The following is a 19364-nucleotide window of genomic DNA, read 5'->3' on the forward strand; positions in this document are numbered from 1 at the left end:
GAGGAGGCCTAGAGGGAGGTGTTCTGGGGGGCACTGCCACCCCTTGTCCAGTGGCACCACCACCCCTAGGGCAGTGCCCACCTGGACGTGGATGAGAAGGGCTGGAGCTAGGGCTGGCACCGCTAGTGACGGTGTACACCACCCCAGGTGTGACGGTGCACCGCCGGGTGCACCGCCGGGGGCACTGCCACTGACGGTGTACACCGCCTCATGCGCGACGGTGCACCACCGGTGTGTGTCCGGTGCCACCGCTATTTTTCACTTGAGAGCAAAGAAAGATGTGCTGGGCACCGCCGCGGTCACCGTCGCAGGGAGGGCGGTGCACCGCCATTTTTATCCAGAGAAGGGGGTTTCTTGGGCAATCGCTAGGTGGTCACCGCCACCCTAGGGGCGGTGCCACCACCGCCTATCCAATGCCCCAATGGCTAGTTAGATGAGCATTGGAGGGGCAACGCCACCCCATGTCCGGTGCTGCACCGACATATCCGGTGACCCCGCAAAAGCTGACTCAAAGGGGTAACGGCTCTATTTGCTTGTGAGCTTATAAATAGAGCTAGTGGCCGGCCTTGGCCCTTCTCTTGGCACTTCTAACAACTGCATACACCCTTTGAGAGCTGAGCACACCACTCCACTCACTTGCACACTTGATTTCATCATCTTGAGTGAGATTGGAGAGCCTCTAGTGCATTGCTTAGTGTTCTAGCATCTTGTGGCACTAGTTGGGCGATCTAGGCTGGTGAAGTTCTTGTTACTCTTGGTGTTTACCGACACCTAGACGGCTCGGTGATTGGTGTATCATTGAGCGACTATTGGTGATTGTTGCTGGCTCTGATCGTCGATATTGTGAGGGGTTCTTGTGCCTTCCCCGTGGGAGATCACGAAAGGCAACTCTAGTGGATTGCGCGTGGCTTGTATGATCCTCATCTTGTGTTAGTTGTGCAGCACCCTATTGAGGGTTTGGTGTGTGATGCCAATTAGCGCGTGAACTTCTAAGTGTGTGAATCACCACAACGATGACTAGTATAACACCCCCGGTGTTACGATCTCATTTAGCACCGCAATTTAGGCCTAAGAAAAAATTTTGAATCGAGTTTTTCTCGGGTTTTAATTTAAAACGTACTTAAGGCGATAATCAAATCCTGTGTGACGTAGTTTCGCGGACTCAAATAAACGTCTAGATTAAATTCCAGTCGTAAAAAAATACTTAGGATGTCGAACAATAATCCTTGCAAATAAATAGCGAACGGTTCGTTCTAGTAGATTAAGTAGGAAAAACAACTTTTATAAATAAAATAAAATCCATTAATAAATAGAACGATATACATATATATAGCGTTTGAATCAAATTTAAATTTGAGCCTTGGTAAAATTTTCCTGCGCCTAGATGTTACAATTTGTGTAAATTAGCAAACTGTTATATATATATATATATATATATATATATATATATATATATATATATATATATATATGTACGAATGATGACACTATAGCAAAGTGCTGAAACGAGCTCCATTGTTGATTGGACGTTCTGTTGCCTGGTCTGCTCGTTACTGTTCATGTCCAGCGCCCCTGCTGCCTGCCTTGTCTTTATATCTGCGCTGCACTGAGTGGAGGTCTTGTCTTGCGATGTCCCTTCTCTCTTGCGTCCTTTTCTCTGTGAGTCTGGGCAACCATGTTGCTTTCATGACTTTTACTCCAGTCACGGACCAGACCAACGGTGAAAATTTTTCACTACCTATAAATCATGTATATGTATTCTACCGCTCGCTTTTTGCCAATAATAATGTTTACCTCAGCCTGCCATGCCCATGCCCATTGCCAACCAACCATGTACGTACACAGGTACTAGTATAGAGGAGAAATAGATGGCGTGAATGCTGCATCTGCTGCTTTTTACTCGGCACTGCTCTGTTACACCTCTGCTCCTCGTGCTCAACCCAGTGCATTTAACCAGGAGCGAGCCCCTCAGCTTCTCTCATAACCCGATTTCCTTTTCTGTCCACCACCACCGATGGCCGCCGCTCTCCGCTGTGTATTGCCGTTCTTGCTGCTAGGGCTGACAGCGCCACCAGCGGCTACCTCGGCCTCTTCAACTCCTCGGACTCCACCATAGCCAAGAACAGGTCCGCGTCCACCGCCATCATCGCTATCGAGTTCGTCACCATGGCAAACCCGGAGTTCACCGACTCCAGCGACAACCTCACATCGGCATGGATCGACTACCGCAGCGCGGATCGCCGCCTGGAGGTGTTCATGTGCTATGCCACAAACGCCAAGCCGTAGCGGCCGGTCCTCTCCGTCGCCGTTTTCTTCCCGGAGCTGCTCAAGGACCCGAGGAAGTTCAGCTACAAGGAGCTGAGCGCCGCCACCAGAGGGTTCCGCACGAGCAGAGTCCTCGGCAAGGGCGCGTTCAGGACTGTGTACAAGGCCGCCATGCAAGGCCCTGTCGCCACCACCTACGCCGTTAAGCGGCCGATGAAGGCGCACTAGAGCCGGGGCGAGTTCGTCACCGAGCTGTCCGTCATCGCCTTGGCCTGCTCCCAGCGTCCCTTGCTCGGTACTTCCGTAGCTACCGTGCCCAGTCCACGCCGTCGCCGTGGTCCGCTGCCGCCATGGCATCCCAGCTCCAGTCCGCCCACGCCGATCGTCGTGCTGCGCCAACTGCGGGTGCTCTGTGGCCGATCGTCGCTGGACCGCTGCCCTACCGAGCGCCTCCTCTCTGCCATCGTCTGCTTCCGCCAGGCTGCTGCACCTTGCCACAGCACGTGTAGTGCCATGTCCACTGACACCCGCGCGCACGGTCAGGTTTGGTGTTGCCCCTGTGCCGTGCTCTTCTTTGTGAAGGTAGAAGAGGGTGAGAAATCCAAGCAAAAACTTTGTACAGGGTTCTTTACGCAAATATGTGACCCATTTAAATAGTGTCCAGGATTTCGAGTTGAATAGAGGTAACAGTAGGGTCATTTTTGCAAAAACGCCAGCACACCCTGGGCTTCCCAGTTGGGCTGGCTGGTTGGGCCGCCGGCCTCCTTTGTGGGCCGTCTGGCCGGCCTGCTCTTGCGTCGCTGGGCCACACACATGTTGTTCTCCGTGCTTGGGCCACCACCTACGTTGGGCCGGCTTGCCGTTGGCTGCTGGGCCGCTCGCACCCATCCCCGTGTTGCGCTGCGTCGCCGTTGTTGGGCCGCTGCCCCGCTCCAGGTCGCTTGGGCCGCTGGCCGTGCGCGCGCCTGTGGGCCGCACATTCGCCTGGGCTGCTGGGCCAGTTTAGTGCCGTCGGCCCCTTTTCTTTTTGAGGTAAATTCTAAATTAGCTTATAAAGTAAACTTATAAAATTCGTAGAAAGTCATAGAAAAATTATAAAAATGTCAAACAAGTTTTGTTAGTCTCCTAAAATTATGCTCTACCTGTTAGTATATTTTGTTCACATAGTTTGGTAATATTTTGGAGAGCTATATAATTAATCTAAGATACTTAATATTATAAAAATATAAACTTGTAGAAACTTTCATGATAAATTGGTAATAGTATTGGATCTAAAATCTTTACAGTAGGTTCCTAGCAATATTAGCTGTTCACCGTAATTTTTGTAGCTCTAGAATAATTAGTTGCTAGATAAATAATGATGTCCTATTGCGAATAAAGAAATACCGTTGGTGTATATAACTAAAAGAATTGTTGAGAAATAATGTCTTATGCGACAACATGGATATGTAGCCTAAGTATGGTCGTTGTTAGAACTAGCTCATTAACTTGAGAGGCGTAAGTCGTATTTTATGAGTCACGATTATAGTTGATTAATTACATCTTTGCATTGCATCGCATGCCTATCATATAGGTACGATGATGGATCAACGGATCGATCGAAGGATGATTGGAAATCCAAAGATGGTATAATGGTATTCTCTCCAGAAGATGATGCAATGGGCTTTCTATTCAGTTGATGGTGGATTATCCGAAGATGCAGATACTAACTTTTAATATATATCTTACCCAGGCAAGCTCCGGTGCATAACCCCTACTTTTATGCAGTTTAAATTATATTTGTGCATTAAGTTTTAAGGAGTTGAATGAAACCCACTTGCATATATATCTTTATCCTATGAGTCTTACTAGTATGATAGGATCGTGTAGATTGCTATGCTACAGGACTCCGGTAGAAGTCGAGTGATTGCCCATCACTCGCGAGATATAGGAAATATATTATTAGATTATTATCACTTGGAAAACATAAAAATGGTGGAAAGGAAAAGTGGTGATCGGGCAGGGATATGGTTTGGGTATTGGTGGGTGTAAGAGGTTGTGTCGCCGTGGACACGAGGCATAGCTTGGTTACACTGTTTTCCCTGTCTGGTCGGTTAAGGACCGATCGTTGCATAAGGCATCTAGGCAAGTCATTGACTTATTATCCTGAGCACATACTTGGGTATGGGCGCTTGGAAGACTTATTGCTATCTTGTCGTGGATTCGGCTCTTTCTAGACCGACTGTCAGGGTTTTATTTTGGTGGAGGAGGTCCTTGCACCGCACTGAGTCCGGAACTCAGGGGCGGGGGCTTGGAGTCCTAGTTTGGACGGGGACCTGGACACCCAGGACAGAAGAGTGATGGGTTGCTCCTGCTTGTGCCTTGTGTACAAGCGGGGCGTGTATTTTCGGGGTACCCAGCTAGGGGCATTGATTTGCGAATCGCCGGACGATCCGGTACGGCTTGTCTCATGTTTAGCATCATAGTAAGAATTGAAAGATGAAAGATGGAAGATGGAAAAAGGAAATCTGATTGCTTACCACCTACTTGAAAGTAGCACAGGTGCTTACATAGAATGGTTAGTTAATGAACAAATGCGACTACTAATAAAAATCGAATATAAGGACGCACGCTTAGTAATGCTTCCTGCAAATGCAATAAACCCACAAGCCAGATAGCCTTGCATATCCTTGGAGTCTTTTCTTTCCTCCTGTCGGGTAAGTCTTACTGAGTACAATTGAGTACTCAGGGTTTTATTCCCCCTGTTGCAGGTGACAAGTGGATGCTTGAGCTGACCTTTGTGTGTGGATACCTCCTGGTGGGCTCAGCGAGGATTCCTTTACGCTATGATCGTAGTTGTTATTTATAACTCTCACCAAATGCTTTTATAAAGGAAAGTTTCATAATCTGTTGTCGTTGTTTATATATCAAAACATCATCATGCCATGAATAGATAATTATTTCCGCTGTAATTCTGATCACATATTTATATTCCATTGTTCCATTAAGTTGATCATAACTCTGATAATAAGATTTCATTCCGCTATTATTAATAAATATTATGCTCTGATGTTGTATTAAAAGTGATGTAAGAGATGGTTCAGAATGATGTAAGCTTTATTCTCTCATTTGTGGTCCTGATGGCAAAAATGTGGATTTTCAGGTTCTCCCCTGGGTGTGCTCGATGGAACCGAGTAATTTAGTGTTCTCCTTTGGGTGCTTAGTGTCTAATAGAAGACAAGCACTCCTAGGAGGCATTAGAATAGGTGGTTCTGCCACAGGTGGTATCAAAGCGCAAATGAGGAAATAAGGCTTCGAAAACTTTTCTAAACTAAAATTTGACAACCCATTTTTGCAAAAAGTTAGGACAATTGCATGTGAAGTTATATAAATAACCCTATTACTATAGTTATGTATCCAGGATAGATGGCACTTTGCTAACATAGATAGGCTTAATCAATTTTTCTGCAGGTACACTAACTCGAGCATAGTCCGATAGTATCGACTAGCTACAGGGAGAGAATGATGTGCCAAAAATCTGAGAACGATTGCCCTATATGCTGGCAACAGTGAGAGGACATATAGGACGTGCATTCATGCATATCCTGTTTGTGCATTGTAGTGACGTATTGCTGGTAGATACGCTATCCTTAGGTGTCACGCGTGTCGTATTGTGCACGACTGACTCATTCTTGTTTCAGAGTTAGGTCTGCACGGTGGCTTCGTGCTCCACGTTCACCCATGGTTCACGCCGGTCATGACCCACGTCTCTCCGTACCTCTTTTTGGTGCTCTTGTCGGACCCTCACCCTGCAGTTGTACTAGCCAGTAATGGCATCGCACGTCGCTCGCCTCGAACGCGTGGAATTTGGTCGATTCGTCATAGTAATCCCTCACGGGAACCCTAGTGAACCACGCCAGGACCACTGAACGCTCTGCCTTTATATGTAGAGTCTGGCTTAGCCATTGGTACCACCACTCGGCACACTTTAGCTCGCTTAGCTTTTCCTTTGAGTCTGCTTTTCGCTTAGCCTTCCTTGCAACCACCGCCAGAGATGGCAGGAGCCTGGGTTAGTACTTACTGCCTAAACGTTGAGGGTTTTCCTAGAATCCTGCATGCCACCCTGTAAAAGCTCGGAATCGAAGATCATCCTGAGTATGAGGGCCATGAGTATGAGGAGCATGGCACCGAGCGGTGTGAGGTTACCGTCTATATCAGGAAGAGTGAAGAGTTCCCTGACCTCACAGAAGCCTGGAGTGTGACCGCAATCGGCTTTCGCTTTGTCGACACCTACCAGGTTGTGGCCCACAAAGCCTTGTGGTATCTCTGCCAGATCTATGAGGAGCCCATTGCCCGTACCCCCATGCGGTTCTTTCCTCCTTTGGACAAGAATCGGTGGGCATGGAGGGCTCGCATGGAGGCTTTGCAAGGGTGGGATGCGCAAGAGGATAGTCCCACTGTGGTGCACTTGACCACATACCTGCTCGCTCTAGATGAGCAGTATGACCGACAAGCCTTGGAACTGAGGAGCTGCCTCCATCGAGCCGAAGAAGCCAAGATCTTCAACCGAATGCTCTAGGTGCAGCTCGCCGAAGCGCATGCTAGCGCTGTAGCTGCTGAGAGCCGGGAGACTGCCATGTTGGAAGCCCTGAAGGAGGCTGAAGATCGGCATGTCCATCAGCTATGGGTGGCCTATCTGGTCACTAGGGCTGAGCGGAGGACACTGGCTGCCAAAAGGTAGGATGCCCCAATCTTGGAAGGGATCCCTATCCACCCGCCAAAGAGAAGAAGAACCGGTGATGCAGCACCGCCAGCACCTCCACCCTCAGAAGTGTCAGAAGTCGAGCTCTTGATTCCTCTCACTCAGCCATTGCCACGAGAAGATGTAGATTAGTTGCCTTGGGATGCTATACCCGTAGTAGTAGTGTTTTTCGTCGCTGTCCTTCATATTGTACTCTTGCCATTGTTGTTCATCCGTAGTTGTTGAGATCGTCCACCAGTAGGGAAGGTGAATGCTATATCGTGCATGGGAGCCTAAATGCAGGTATGATGTACCCATATAAGACCGTTGGAACATGTATTTTATTTAGTTCACTATGTTTATTGCGTTCATCTATCCTCAGTTCGTTAGACATGCTTAAAGTTTTCCAGGGTGATATTAAGCTGTTTACAAGAGAAGTTGACATTCAGATGCCAGCAGATCAGCAGTGATTGGATAATATTGGACACTGTATCGACTAATTGTGGATGTCCTAGTAGAACACTTGAATCTCTTTAAAACAAATCCGCCGTTGGATTTGAATTCCTTGTCCCTTGTTGTGAAGGGAACCTTTGTTGTTTACATTTTTTCCTTGCAATACTCCCCTTATCATGTGGTCTATGACCCCACCGCCTTTATGGCGTGTAAATTGGTAATAGTTTCCTGGTTAGAAGCTTGTGGTGCCACGACGAAACTGAGGGCTCCCTGTGGAACAGCTGCCACATGGTGACACTGCTCAGCACACGCTGGTATCGAGGTTGTTGACCAAGTACCTTTACCAAGTTACACCACCATACCACTTTTGCTATAAATTTTCTCCTTGGAAATAATCGGGTGTTCAAACGGGAAATCCACAACAGGTTGATGCAGAAGTGTTCTCTCTAGTAACCAAGAGGAGATGGTTTTGGAGGAAGAAAGTATGACATGGTCTCAGTCTACATGAAAGACGGATCGGGTTAAGTAAAGGAAAGAAAAAGGAAGAGTAGTAGGGAAGGTTAGCCGTGGGTAGTCGTAAAAAGTCTGAGTGGACGTCATGTCATAAGCCCAATGTTTAGTTGACCGCACTACGCATGCTGGGTCACTTCGCTATGTGCCCTGCGAACGCTGTCTGTATCGGGCGTGTAGCACCCTGTTTTTGCGTGGCCGCGGCATCGCGCTGCACTCGCTATCCTTGAGCACTGTGCACTTTTCCTTTTTTTGGCGTCCGGTCGGCTCTCGGCTCCCATGCCTTCGTCCTCGTACCGGGCCCCCTTCCCCTCCCTCCTTTCTTCTTTGGTGAACATGGTCGCCCACACGCCTGCCTCGTCGAGCGGACCCCTTTCCCCTCTTCTCTCCTTTATTTTCCATCCGCTCGCCTATGTAGGGAGCGCACCAGGGCCGTGTTTATCCCCACAGCATGAACCATCTATGTATCCCATCCATGCCGCCTCCGCTTCCAGTGTGTTGCGCCCCACCTTCGTTCGCCTCTATAAAATACCCTTGGTCCTTGTTCTTCTTCTTCTTCCCCATCCACTTCAATCCGAGCATAGCTACGAGATCCAGTCGCCATTGTGAAACTAGGTTCGTTAGTCTGAGGATGGTGTAATCTGAGGAGAAGAAAGGATCCGGATCATCGAAGAAGTTCAAGTTCCTATTTTGGGTAGTCAATCTTAGGGTTCACGATGTTTTACTTCTCAGTCGACTGTTTCTAGATCTGTTGGTGCTACGCCATGTTTTGGATAATCATCTTCTTGTTGTTTCTCCATTGTCCTCGTCTATCTCGACTTCTGGAATAGGTCTCGGTTGTACTAGGTTGCTCTTAACCATGTATCCCGAGATCCCCGCGTGGTTCAGTATTCGAAGTCGTGTAATCTTTCGTGTAATCCCTGGTCTATGAAATGTAATCGTGTTTCCCCTCTTCTGGTTCTTGCTTCGAATCTTGGGTCGAGATTCTTTTTAAGGGGGGTTGATTGTAACACCCCCGATGTTACGATCTCGTTTAGCACCGCAATTTAGGCCTAAGAAAAATTTTCGAATCAAGTTTTTCTCGGGTTTTAATTTAAAACGTACTTGAGGCGATAATAGAATCCTGTGTGACGTAGTTTCGCGGACTCAAATAAACGTCCAGGTTAAATTCCAGTGCATAAAAAAATACTTAGGAATGTCGAACAATAATCCTAGCAAAAAAAATAGCGAACGGTTCGTTCTAGTAGATTAAGCAGGAAAAACAACTTTTATAAATAAAATAAAATCCATTAATAAATAGAACGATATACATATATATAGCGTTTAAATCAAATTTAAATTTGAGCCTTGCTGAAATTTTCCTGTGCCTAGACGTTACAATTTGTGTAAATTAATAAACCATTATATATATATATATATATATATATATATATATATATATATATATATATATATATATATAACTATGACTCTATAGCAAAGTGCTGAAACGAGCTCCATTGTTGATTGGACGTTTTGTTGCCTGCTCTGCTCATTACTGTTCATGTCCAGCGCCCCTACTGCCTGCCTTGGCTTTATATCTGCGCTGCACTGAGTGGAGGTCTTCTCTCGCGCTGTCCCTTCTCTCTTGCGTCCTTTTCACTGTGAGTCTGGGTAGCCGTGTTGCTTTCGTGACTTTTACTCCAGTCACGGACCAGACCAACGGTGAAAAATTTTCACTACCTATAAATCCTATATATGTATTCTACCACTCGCTTTTTGTCAATAATAATGTTTACCTCGGCCTGCCGTGCCCATGCCGATTGCCAACCAATCATGTACGTACACAGGTACTAGTACAGAGGAGAAATGGATGGCGTGAATGCTGCAGCTGCTGCTTTTTACTCGGCACTGCTCTGTTCCACCTCTGCTCCTCGAGTTCAACCCAGTGCATTTAACCAGGAGCGAGCCCCTCAGCTTCTCTCATAACCCGATTTCCTTTTCTGTCCAACACCACCGATGGCCGCCGCTCTCTGCCATGTATTGCCGTTCTTGCTGCTAGCACTGACGGCGCCACCAGCGGCTACCTCGGCCTCTTCAACTCCTCGGACTCCACCATAGCCAAGAACAGGTCCACGTCCACCGCCATTGTCGCCGTCAAGTTCGTCACCATGGCAAACCCGGAGTTCGCCGACTCCAGCGACAACCTCACATCGGCGTGGATCGACTACCGCAGCGCGGACCGCCGCCTGGAGGTGTTCCTGTGCTACACCGCGAACGCCAAGCCGTAGCGGCCGGTCCTCTCCGTCGCTGTTTTCTTCCCGGAGCTGCTCAAGGACTCGAGGAAGTTCAGCTACAAGGAGCTGAGCGCCGCCACCAGAGGGTTCCGCACAAGCAGAGTCCTCGGCAAGGGCGCGTTCGGGATTGTGTACAAGGCCGCCATGCCAGGCCCTGCCGCCACCACCTACGCCGTTAAGCGATCGACGAAGGCGCACCAGAGCTAGGGCGAGTTCGTCGACGAGCTGTCCGTCATCGCCTTGGCCTGCTCCCTGTGTCCCTTGCTCAGTACTTCCGTAGCTACCGCACCCAGTCCGCGCCGTCACCGTGGTCCGCTGCCGCCATGGCGTCCCAGCTCCAGTCTGCCCGCGCCGGTCATTGTGCCGCGCCAACTACAGGTGCTTCGTGGTCGACCGTCGCTGGACCGCTACCCTGCCGAGCGCCTCCTCCCTACCGTCGTCTGCTTCCGCGAGGCTGCTGCACCCTGCCCCGGCACGTGCAGCGCCATGTCCACCGATGCCTGCGCGCACGGTCAGGTCTGGTGTTGCCCCTGTGCCGTGCTCTGCTTTGTGAAGGTAGAAGAGGGTGAGAAATCGAAGCAAAAACTTTGTACTGGGTTCTTTACGCAAATATGTGACCCGTTTAAATAGTGTCCGGGATCTCGAGTTGAATAGAGGTAATAGTAGGGTCATTTTTGCAAAAACGCCAGCACACCCTGGGCTTGCCAGTTGGGCTGGCTGGTTGGGCCGCCGACCTCCTTTGTGGGCCGTCTGGCCGGTGCTGTTCTCTGCGCTTGGGCCACCACCTGCGCTGGGCCGGCCTGCCGTTGGCTGCTGGGCCGCTCGCGCCTGTCCCCGTGTTGGGCTGCATCGCCGTTGCTAGGCCGCTGCCCCGCTCCCGGTCGCTTGGGCCACTGGCCGCGCGTGCGCCTGGGAGCCGCGCATTCGCCTGGGCTGCTGGGCTAGTTTAGTGTCGTCGGCCCCTTTTCTTTTTGAGGTAAATTCTAAATTAGCTTATAAAGTAAACTTATAAAATTCATAGAAAGTCGTAGAAAAATCATAAAAATGTCAAACTAGTTTTGTTAGTCTCCTAAAATTATGCTCTACCTATTAGTATATTTTGTTCACATAGTTTGGTAATATTTTTGGAAGCTATATAATTAATCTAAGATACTTAATATTATAAAAATATAAACTTGTAGGAACTTCCATGATAAATTGGTAATACTATTGGATCTGAAATCTTTAAAGTAGGTTCCTAGCAATATTAGCTGCTCACCGTAATTTTTGTAGCTCTAGAATAATTAGTTGCTAGATAAATAATGATGTCCTTTTACGAATAAAGAAACACCGTTGGTTTATATAACTAAAAGAATTGTTGAGAAATAATGTCTTATGCGACAACATGGATATGTAGCCTAAGTACGGTCGTCGTTAGAACTAGCTCGTTAACTTGAGAGGCGTAAGTCGTATTTTACGAGTCACGATTGATGTTGATTAATTACATCTTTACATTGCATCGCATGCATATTATATAGGTACGATGATAGATCAACAGATCGATCGAAGGATAATTGGGAATCCGAAGATGGTGTAATGGTATTCTCTCCAGGAGATGATGCAATGGGCTTTCTATTCAGTTGATGGTGGATTATCTGAAGATGCAGATACTAACTTTTAATATATATCTTACCCAGGCAAGCCCTGGTGCATAACCCCTACTTTGCTGCAGTTTAAATTATATTTGTGCATTAAGTTTTAAGGAGTTGAATGAAACCACTTGCATATATATCTTTATCCTATTAGTCTTACTAGTATGACAGGATCGTGTAGATTGCTATGCTACAGGACTCCGGTAGAAGTCGAGTGATTGCCCGTCACTCGCAAGATATAGAAAATATATTATTGGATTTTGCAACGCTAAGCAGAAAAGCGTTGTCCAAAGCTTTACCCACGCAAGCGCCTGCAACGCCTCCCAACGGAAAAAAAAGTGTTGTTATTTCTGATATTGCAACTATTTTGGGCCTATTGCAACACTTTTGGAGCATTGAAACAGTGTCAAAATTTAGAAGTGCGCTTTGCGTAGTGTTGTTGTAGAAATTTTTATAGGTTATTCAACCCTCCTCTAGCCATTAGGATCTTTCACTGCCACTGCACGCCAGAGAGCGGCGACGGCGGCCGGAGGAGAGGCCGGGAGGGTGTAGAGCTTGGGCGACGGCGCGGTCGCCCCCAAGTCGCCCGTTGGGGGCGCTCCTGGCGTGGGCTGTGGTTGTCTCGTTCTCTTTGTTCCCGATCACACAACAAAACATTTCTGTTTAAAATTTGGCCTAGAAAATCCAGGATCCGGCTCTCTCGGACAATTTTGGCTATCACTTTGAACCTAATACAAGACTTCTAAACATGACCTAAGAGACCCTTCCTATTAGGCTGTCACATTCTTTTTGGACAAAAACAGTTCAGGATCTGTAGTGTTCAAGATATAGAGGAACTGTAGTGTTCAAGATATAGAGGAACTGTGGTACAGTTCAGGATCTTCATCATGTTCGTTAGGAAACTGGATCTACTTCGTGTTACTACAACAAAAATGCAAGCAGACGATCAATCCAGTTGCGTACAGCATCCCAAAAATCTCAGGCATGACAGGAAGCATAGACTAATGGTACGAATAGCTATCGATTGTCTCTTGGGTATATCATCCAAGACCAAGTAAACATCTACTCACTTTATTCCAAATTATAAGTTGTTTTAGGCTTTTCTAGATACATAGCTTTTTCTATGCAAAATGTTTTATAATTTGGAACCGGAGTGAGTAGTTACTAACATATTTTTGTAAGTTTGTACAAAAACTATTTGTCAATCACTTACTTATCTCTTCCAGGTCTTTTGTATGAATAAGGGTCCTCTCAACTTTACTCAGTATCTAAACTGAAATGTTGAATTGAAGTTGAATGCAATTCCCTGTCGTGAAATAATCGGGTTTGACTTTTGGATTCATGAACGATTCAAACATACACATTAGACTTGGTATTCATATATGTAGATATGCCGGCAGCAGCCGGCCATGGTGCAGGACATTTTCTAGATGCACAAGTGCATAACAACGTCGCGTAGTTGAAGGATGAACTAGGCGGCAAAGTTGAATAAGTCTGCAAGGATTTAGAGCCAAATGGCGCAAGATAACAAGTTCAACGTTACATGGTGGACCATTATCGAATACAACACAAGTGTCGGCTGCTTGTCCTGTTGTCCGTGCCTGGACAGGAAAATCATTCTGCGTAGCTTTGAAATAGAAACAGACAACTGGTGTGACCGGCCGGCCTGCATCCTTTGATGATATTGCGCTTATACAAGTTTTAATACACACTTCAGGGTCAAGACAGGTGAAATTTATAGATGCACAAAGCAAGAAAGTGGTCAAGATACATAGGAACTGTAGCAGACTTCACATTCTCGTCTTGTTCGTTACAGGAACCTGAAAGCCTTCGTGTTGCTAGTTGCTACACCAAACGGACGATTAATCCAATCTGTGCAGCATCCAAAAAAAATCACATTCTCATCTTGTTCGTTACAGGAACCTAAAAGACTTCATGTTGCTAGTTGCTACACCAAATGGACGATCAATCCGATCTATACAACATCCCAAAAAAAAAATTACCAGACTTCACATTCTCGTCTTGTTCGTTACAGGAACCTGAAAGACTTCGTGTTACAAGTTGCTACACCAAACGGACGATCAATCCAATATGTACAGCATCCCAATGAAATTCACATTCTCGTTGCTAGTTGCTACACCAAAAGGACGATCAATCCAATCTGTACAGCATCCCAAAAAAAATCGCATTCTCGTCTTGTTTGTTACAGGAACCTGAAAGACTTGGTGCTGATAGTTGCAACCCCAAACGGACGATCAATCCGATCAGTACAGCATTCTCATTGCTAGTTGCTACACCAAACGGATGATCAGTCCAATCTTTACAGCACCCCAAAAAATTCACATTGTCTTGTTCGTTACAGGAACCTGAAAGACTTCATGTTGCTAGTTGCTACACCAAACGGACGATCAATCCAATCAGCATCCAAAAAAAAATACCAGGCGTAACAGTTTTTTTTTCAAGTATAGCCTACCTCTATGACCACCTTCAAATAACTGAACCAATAGATTTTGAAATTCACAAAGTCTCGCTGTCGACGGGGAGATCGTCTACCAATGAAAACACAGCGCCATTAAAACCTAGAAAAAATCATGGAAAATGCGAGCACCCGTGACAAAGAAAGGACTTAACCTGGGTGGGCAAGTTCGCGGACAATCTTCATTTCTACTGCTTCTAAATGCAATCTCAACTTTCGTACTGACATGTGTGGTGGTCTGGTGGACATCAACAAGTGAAGTTGGTAGTCTTGCATTCAACAGTACCACTTTACAATAATTCATCATTAGGATCATTGATGATTTCCCTCTAGTTTTCAGCCTGCCAACAGACTGTTGTAGCTAAATCTAGAAAGAACTACATATATGTATGTACGTGTAGTTGCGAGTACTATGGATGTGAATGTCCTTGAGGACAGACGGAGAGCCACATACAAAAAGGCAACCCTTCAAAAGTTCATAATGAATCAATAAATACACAAACTGCAGTGCAAGAACCATTCTCCTTCAAATAAAAGTAAAAGGAGTGCGCTTTGCTTCTAAACGCCAAAGTATGCTGTTTGATTCATCTACCATAGGAAACACCACTAAATACTTCGCCATCACCTCCAAGTGATGCTTCCCGCTCAATAGAGGTGAGATGGATTTGACACAGAGTTGGCATGATGTCCCTCATCTCAGACCGGTTCAATGGATGCTCACTTAGGCACCACATTGAAACATTTGCCATCTATAGAACAGAGAAAGGCAAGATTCAGTTATCTGAGATCTTTAAGTGAACAGTACTATGCATTTTCACTAACCTTGCACACTTCTTCTATGGGATAGCTATCCTTCAAGTTAGGATCTATAACTGTTTCCAATGAGCTCTCTAGATCTTCTGATTTGAAGACTTTCCTCATCTGTTCACAGAGATGTATTTCTTGATTTCATTTTATTATAATACAACCTTGCTGAAAGTTAGCATGCAAACCACAAAAAATAACCACACCAGACATTCTAAGTGCTCGCAAGGACTCTTACAATTGAGATTATTGACTTCATCTTGTTGACTTCTTTGTTATCCCGGATAAGTGCACGGAGTCCAGTAATGAGCTCTGCAAGAACTACTCCAAATGCATACACATCAGACTTGGTAGTCATGTGAAGTTCAAGAACTGACCTGCAGTATTAAATTCATACAGTGAGTACTACATATGAAAATGTACCAGCTGGTTGGACTGAAAATCATATTCAAATGAAAACTAACTCAGGCGGAAGGTATCCTGGCGTTCCAACTAAACGAGTTGCCATACATTCTTCTTCATCACTACGCTCAACAAGTTTCACTAGTCCGAAATCTGCAACCTGTTCAACAGAGAATACTCAGATGCTCATGTCTGAGCAGATACAGAAATTTGGTCGTTTAAAAGAGACTTACTTTAGCTCTTAATCCATTGTCGAGCAGAATATTGCTTGTTTTGATGTCACGATGCACATAACAGGCCTTAGTATGATCATGAATGTACTCAATACCACGTGCTGCATCCAATGCTATCTGTGTTCTATTAGTGTATATCAAAACTCAACACCATGTACAGCCTCATGTAATACAGGAAATTTCTGCTTCCAGAAACTTCCTATAAGAATGAATAATGTTATACCTGTTTCTTTTAAATGTATTTGTAGAAAATAATAAATAAATAATCTTAAAAATTATGAAGACAGCATACTTACTATCATGAAGACATATTAATTTTTAAAATATATTAGTTACAATTTTTACTGGAGGGGGCACTGATTAAACTTAACCTACACGGTTGTTTCTCCATCGCATACCTTTCAGCAACGGATCATGTAGATGCTCACTAAGTGATCCATTCTGGACATATTCATACACAAGGTACAGGTGATCATCCCCAGCAGCATAACCAATCAACTCAACCTATTTGTAATTGAACGCATTAGGAAAGTCTGTGTTCACAAGCAAAGAACCAATACAAAGATATCCACTTCCTATTGGATTTTAGGAATTAAGTACATACCACGTTAATGTGATGTACTTTGCACAGAGCTTTCAACTCAGCAAAGAATTCCTTCGATTTGCTTGCTTTCATCTTCTTAATTGCAATTTCCTATGAGGAAAGTAACACATAAGGATCTTTTCATGATTCTACATGAGACAATACAGAGATATCTTACATGTGCTCCTATGAAACCAAGGTAAACACTGCCATATCCTCCCTCGCCGATCTTTCTTTTCTCATCGAAATTAGCTGTAGCATCTCCAACTACTTTCAAACTAAAAATGACAGGCCTCTCTGTTTGGAATGGGTCAATATCTGCAACCATTCAATTCAGAGTAATAAGATAAGATACGTTATGTTTAGCTAAAAATTTAGAAGCAGAAGCATGTATCACAGGAGAAGACCATTAATTCTCATGGATGGAAAGAAACGGCTCTCCAGAGCAGCGATGCTGGTGTTTCTGGGAGCTCTCTCCATTTTTATTTCGGGTGCTTCAACATTTTGCTGAGAAGACCTTCTCAGGCGAAGAATGACAGTGAAGACGCAGAAGAACAATATTGCAGCTGATATGGATGCTGCTATTATGATTGTCATACTACGAACCCCTAAAAAGGATCAAACAAACAACAGACAGAAAAAAAAGATCAGCTTAATGGGAGCAGAAAATGGCATGTATGGTTTAATTGAATACCACTGAAGAGCACAAGAAACAAAAATTCAATTTCAAACACATTTGGATTGCAAGAAGCATCTGCATCTTGTGTGTTACTAGACATTAAACATCAATCATACAAATATCTTGTAGCACAAGCTTTGTGCATAAATTTTAAGTAATTTAGAATAATGTAAATATGAAAATGTTTAGTTGTGACTTACTTTTCTTAGAAGAACCAGCAACTCCCATTGGAATAAACAAGGCGAAGAATGACAGTGAAGATGCAGAAGAACAATATTGCAGCTGATATGGATGCTGCTATTATGATTGTCATACTACGAACCCCTAAAAAGGATAAAAAAAACAACAGACAGAAAAAAAAAAGATCAGCTTAATGGGAGCAGAAAATGGCATGTGTGGTTTAATTGAATACCACTGAAGAGCACAAGAAACAAAAATTCAATTTCAAACACATTTGGATTGCAAGAAGCATCTGCATCTTGTGTGTTACTAGACATTAAACATCAATCACACAAATATCTTGTAGCACAAGCTTTGTGCATAAATTTTAAGTAATTTAGAATAATGTAAATATGAAAATATTTAGTTGTGACTTACTTTTCTTAGAAGAACCAGCAACTCCCATTGGAATAAACAAGATCCATCCTGGTTTAATGAAATCAGGATTTGTCACACTTGGATTCAAGTTTAAGATATCTTGTGGACTTGAATGGAACAAGCTTGCAATAGTAATCAGGGTATCTTCCTCCTGCACTGAATAAGACAATACTCCCTCTGATGCTGTTGAGGAACACCCGCATGGGAGGTGAACCGTAATTGTATTCCCAGGTGTCAATTGCAAACCATCACCAACATTCATTGCAAGCCCGCTGAAGGTATTACTCTTAACTTCGTCAGGTGTGTCATCCGACTCCACTTTATATTGAGTGTCATGAAAAAAAGCAGTCGTGGTGTTGCTGATAGCCTGACACTTGCATGCCACGCCCATCAACAGGTCCTCTGAACCAGAGAGCCGCTTGATAGTCTTGATGAGAGATGCATTACCGTTGAATACGGAGACAATCTCTGACAGGTTACGCCCTTGAGGAGTGACGTAAAGGAATGAGCCGCATAAAGGGTTGATGGACACAGCATTGCAGTGCAAGGGTTGCCATTCCGCAGTTGATGCTATGCTGCTTCTTGGATGATCAATGAAAGAGGCGCTTGTATAGTGGTGTTGCAGAAACCGGTGAGGAAGAACAGGAAACCATGTTTAGCCATTGGTGAGCAAGCAGAGAGGCAAATGAAGTTTGGTTACAGAGGAGGTTTATTTCATAGTACAAACCTTGGATTCTAGTGCTTGTACAGCACCTTGGGTGCCTGAGATGTTAATTGCCTGGCATGGCCAGCTATTGCACGCCTGCCACTGTTGTTTCTTGTTAAATCCGCTTCTCTGAAGCTCTGCACTGGTTGGAGCATAGGAAAATGACATCATAGAGTATCAAAGCTTATTACATCGTCCACCAACTCATGTCCAAAACTGAACAAATTGGCCAGCTAGCTGCAGGCCTCATGGTTTGATGGAGTCAAGCATGTCTTTGGCTTCCAACATTTGGCAGTTCTTGCAAGGTTCAGTGTTGGGGCGCGATGGCTGGGTCTCGAAGGTTCCCCATCTAACGTTTGTGCGATCAGCTTCATGATTTCAGGACACAGGCGGAGGCAGGCTTTGCGCCAAGAAGATGGGGCTGGAATTAAGCCTGCGGAGGGTCCGGAGGCCACCGGCGGAGGCACTCGCGGAAGACGTACGGAGCTAAGCCTTCGGGTGGGGCCCCGAAGGGCGGCGGAGGCTGGAAGAAGCGCGGCGCAAGACAGGAGCGGATAGGGCAAAGGATAAGGCTGTTGCGCGACCGGTGGCGCAGAGGGGCTAGCGCGCGTCGCTCCTCGCGAGTTTGTTGGCTGCAGCTTTCCCACAGGCCACAGTCACAGCCGCTGCTCCTACCGTATCTACGTGAGAGGAATCACCCAATACAGTTGTAGCAACTGTAAAAAAAGTAGTACCGAACAGGAATATGACTTATTCGGCCTGATCGTTGATTGGTTTCCGGACTAATTTGGACTAGTTAATGCTAGTTTATTGTGAGAGAAAAACATTGTTGGCTGGCTGGTTTGGGCTGGCTGAAACCAACAAGCGAACAGGCTGAATATCTCTTTGCACGTTTTTCAAAAAGCAAAATAATTTTTTGAATTGTTATAATATCTGGATGTTGTATCCATTTTTAATTCAGTTTGTACCGGTATGTTCTACGTGACAAGATGAACAAAGCTAGACCCCACTTGCCTATGTTTCGAGGAA

General features: G+C 45.3%; 1 pseudogene; it reads right to left on the bottom strand.

Annotated features, from left to right (window-relative positions):
* Positions 1 to 14486: 14486 nt before the first annotated feature.
* On the bottom strand, positions 14487 to 18940 carry LOC136452214 (lysM domain receptor-like kinase 3; annotated as a pseudogene).
* Between the last annotated feature and the right edge of the window lie 424 nt (positions 18941 to 19364).

The sequence above is a fragment of the Miscanthus floridulus genome, chromosome 5 (genome assembly GCF_019320115.1).
Source record: "Miscanthus floridulus cultivar M001 chromosome 5, ASM1932011v1, whole genome shotgun sequence".
Taxonomy (NCBI): Eukaryota; Viridiplantae; Streptophyta; class Magnoliopsida; order Poales; family Poaceae; genus Miscanthus; species Miscanthus floridulus.